Raw genomic sequence first — 4,093 nt, forward strand, 5'->3', positions numbered from 1 at the left:
CCATGCAATCCAGTGTGATGAGATGGCACGGGAATCCACCATCATCTGCAGAAATTTCCTTTTCTTTTTGGCAGAAAGTCTCAGGGCGTGCAAACGGCCAAACTTCTACAGATCCCAAGAGTCGACCCATCTGTCCCAAGACTGCCGTATCTTTGCCGCCACCTTTTTTTCCCAGATGTCGCCTCCTTTTGAGAAAAAAAGGTCAATGACTAAATCCCATGTAATTTGCTATTAATCGCTGCCACATGTGTGTTTTTTCCTTCACCCTTCCATTTCAGTAGCGCAATGAAATAGATCATTCCTTTCCGGTCGGTCACGGAAACCTCATCTTTGGCTGGAGCGCAATCGGCGCGGCAGTCAGCTTCTTCCTCGTTAGCATAGTGGTGAGTATCCCCGCCTGTCACACGGGAGACCGGGGTTCGATTCCCCGACGTGGAGTGCTTCCTCTTTTTCTCTCCTCAGGCTTGCTTTCTCTGGAACTCTTTCCCAGGATCCTCTTCATTGTTGCCACTTTGACCTAGCCCATCCATGGCAGTACAGCTTCCTGTTTGACACCAAAAAAACATTTTGGGCTTCCTAGCATCTCGCACATGTCACCTCGACAATGCCGGGCTATCTTTCCCTTCATTTCGCCTTCCAAACACAGCTTGGTCCCCAGGAATGACACGCCACACCCACTTTTCCTTTGGGGAAAAGAAGGTTAATTTTGTCCAACTTCAGTTTCCTTTCCATGGACTTCGCCATTCCAATGACTCAAGATATCATCTGTAGAAGCGCCAATCTTGTCACCAAAGATCCAGTAGCCAAAGGAAGGCTTGAAGTCTTTCTTGAAAAATCCATGCAATCCAGTGTGATGAGATGGCACGGGAATCCACCATCATCTGCAGAAGTTTCCTTTTCTTTTTGGCAGAAAGTCTCAGGGCGTGCAAACGGAAAAACTTCTACAGATCCCAAGAGTCGACCCATCTGTCCCAAGACTGCCGTATCTTTGCCGCCACCTTTTTTTCCCAGATGTCGCCTCCTTTTGAGAAAAAAAGGTCAATAACTAAATCCCATGTAATTTGCTATTAACCGCTGCCACATGTGTGTTTTTTCCTTCACCCTTCCATTTCAGTGGCGCAATGAAATAGATCATTCCTTTCCGGTCGGTCGCGGAAACGTCATCTTTGACTGGAGCGCAATCGGCGCGGCAGTCAGCTTCTTCCTCGTTAGTATAGTGGTGAGTATCCCCGCCTGTCACGCGGGAGACCGGGGTTCGATTCCCCGACGGGGAGTGCTTTCTCTTTTTCTCTCCTCAGCCTTGCTTTCTCTGGAACTCTTTCCCAGGATCCTCTTCATCGTTGCCACTTTGACCTAGCCCATCCATGGCAGTACAACTTCCTGTTTGACACCAAAAAAGCATTTCGGGCTTCCTAGCATCTCGCACATGTCACCTCGACAATGCCGGGCTTTCTTTCCCTTCATTTCGCCTTCCAAACACAGCTTAGTCCCCAGGAATGACGCGCCACACCCACTTTTCCTTTGGGGAAAAGAAGGTTAATTTTGTCCAACTTCAGTTTCCCTTCCATGGACTTCGCCATTCAAATGACTCAAGATATCATCTATAGAATCGCCAATCTTGTCACCAAAGATCCAGTAGCCAAAGGAAGGCTTGAAGTCTTTCTTGAAAAATCCATGCAATCCAGTGTGATGAGATGGCACGGGAATCCACCATCATCTGCAGAAGTTTCCTTTTCTTTTTGGCAGAAAGTCTCAGGGCGTGCAAACGGCCAAACTTCTACAGATCCCAAGAGTCGACCCATCTGTCCCAAGACTGCCGTATCTTTGCCGCCACCTTTTTTTACCAGATGTCGCCTCCTTTTGAGAAAAAAAGGTCAATGACTAAATCCCATGTAATTTGCTATTAACCGCTGCCACATGTGTGTTTTTTCCTTCACCCTTCCATTTCAGTGGCGCAATGAAATAGATCATTCCTTTCCGGTCGGTCACGGAAACCTCATCTTTGGCTGGAGCGCAATCGGCGCGGCAGTCAGCTTCTTCCTCGTTAGTATAGTGGTGAGTATCCCCGCCTGTCACACGGGGGACCGGGGTTCGATTCCCCGACGTGGAGTGCTTCCTCTTTTTCTCTCCTCAGGCTTGCTTTCTCTGGAACTCTTTCCCAGGATCCTCTTCATTGTTGCCACTTTGACCTAGCCCATCCATGGCAGTACAGCTTCCTGTTTGACACCAAAAAAGCATTTCGGGCTTCCTAGCATCTCGCACATGTCACCTCAACAATGCCGGGCTATCTTTCCCTTCATTTCGCCTTCCAAACACAGCTTGGTCCCCAGGAATGACACGCCACACCCACTTTTCCTTTGGGGAAAAGAAGGTTAATTTTGTCCAACTTCAGTTTCCTTGCCATGGACTTCGCCATTCCAATGACTCAAGATATCATCTGTAGAAGCGCCAATCTTGTCACCAAAGATCCAGTAGCCAAAGGAAGGCTTGAAGTCTTTCTTGAAAAATCCATGCAATCCAGTGTGATGAGATGGCACCGGAATCCACCATCATCTGCAGAAGTTTCCTTTTCTTTTTGGCAGAAAGTCTCAGGGCGTGCAAACGGAAAAACTTCTACAGATCCCAAGAGTCTACCCATCTGTCCCAAGACTGCCGTATCTTTGCCGCCACCTTTTTTTCCCAGATGTCGCCTCCTTTTGAGAAAAAAAGGTCAATAACTAAATCCCATGTAATTTGCTATTAACCGCTGCCACATGTGTGTTTTTTCCTTCACCCTTCCATTTCAGTGGCGCAATGAAATAGATCATTCCTTTCCGGTCGGTCGCGGAAACGTCATCTTTGACTGGAGCGCAATCGGCGCGGCAGTCAGCTTCTTCCTCGTTAGTATAGTGGTGAGTATCCCCGCCTGTCACGCGGGAGACCGGGGTTCGATTCCCCGACGGGGAGTGCTTTCTCTTTTTCTCTCCTCAGCCTTGCTTTCTCTGGAACTCTTTCCCAGGATCCTCTTCATCGTTGCCACTTTGACCTAGCCCATCCATGGCAGTACAACTTCCTGTTTGACACCAAAAAAGCATTTCGGGCTTCCTAGCATCTCTAACATGTCACCTCGACAATGCTGGGCTTTCTTTCCCTTCATTTCGCCTTCCAAACACAGCTTAGTCCCCAGGAATGACGCGCCACACCCACTTTTCCTTTGGGGAAAAGAAGGTTAATTTTGTCCAACTTCAGTTTCCCTTCCATGGACTTCGCCATTCAAATGACTCAAGATATCATCTATAGAATCGCCAATCTTGTCACCAAAGATCCAGTAGCCAAAGGAAGGCTTGAAGTCTTTCTTGAAAAATCCATGCAATCCAGTGTGATGAGATGGCACGGGAATCCACCATCATCTGCAGAAGTTTCCTTTTCTTTTTGGCAGAAAGTCTCAGGGCGTGCAAACGGCCAAACTTCTACAGATCCCAAGAGTCGACCCATCTGTCCCAAGACTGCCGTATCTTTGCCGTCGCCTTTTTTTCCCAGATGTCGCCTCCTTTTGAGAAAAAAAGGTCAATGACTAAATCCCATGCAATTTGCTATTAACCGCTGCCACATGTGTGTTTTTTCCTTCACCCTTCCATTTCAGTGGCGCAATGAAATAGATCATTCCTTTCCAGTCGGTCGCGGAAACCTCATCTTTGGCTGGAGTGCAATCGGCACAGCGGTTAGCTTCTTCTTCGTTAGTATAGTGGTGAGTATCCCCGCCTGTCACGCGGGAGACCGGGGTTCGATTCCCCGACGGGGATTGCTTACTCTTTTTCTCTCCTCAGCCTTGCTTTCTCTGGAACTCTTTCCCAGGATCCTCTTCATCGTTGCCACTTTGACCTAGCCCATCCATTGCAGTACAGCTTCCTGTTTGACACCAAAAAAGCATTTCGGGCTTCCTAGCATCTCTAACATGTCACCTCGACAATGCCGGGCTTTTTTTCCCTTCATTTCGCCTTCCAAACACAGCTTAGTCCCCAGGAATGACGCGCCACACCCACTTTTCCTTTGGGGAAAAGAAGGTTAATTTTGTCCAACTTCAGTTTCCTTTCCATGGACTTCGCCATTCAAA

At 48.1% G+C, this 4,093-nt stretch overlaps 2 non-coding genes across 2 annotated transcripts; both read left to right on the forward strand.

The window, feature by feature from the left end:
* The first annotated feature begins 1,202 nt into the window (after positions 1–1,202).
* On the forward strand, positions 1,203–1,274 carry TRNAD-GUC (transfer RNA aspartic acid (anticodon GUC)). The gene has a single exon. It is a non-coding gene; the product is annotated as a tRNA-Asp (tRNA).
* A 1,600-nt stretch (positions 1,275–2,874) lies between these two features.
* TRNAD-GUC (transfer RNA aspartic acid (anticodon GUC)) lies at positions 2,875–2,946 on the forward strand. The gene has a single exon. It is a non-coding gene; the product is annotated as a tRNA-Asp (tRNA).
* Positions 2,947–4,093: the final 1,147 nt, after the last annotated feature.

The sequence above is a fragment of the Leptodactylus fuscus genome, chromosome 7, assembly GCF_031893055.1.
Source record: "Leptodactylus fuscus isolate aLepFus1 chromosome 7, aLepFus1.hap2, whole genome shotgun sequence".
Lineage (NCBI taxonomy): Eukaryota > Metazoa > Chordata > Amphibia > Anura > Leptodactylidae > Leptodactylus > Leptodactylus fuscus.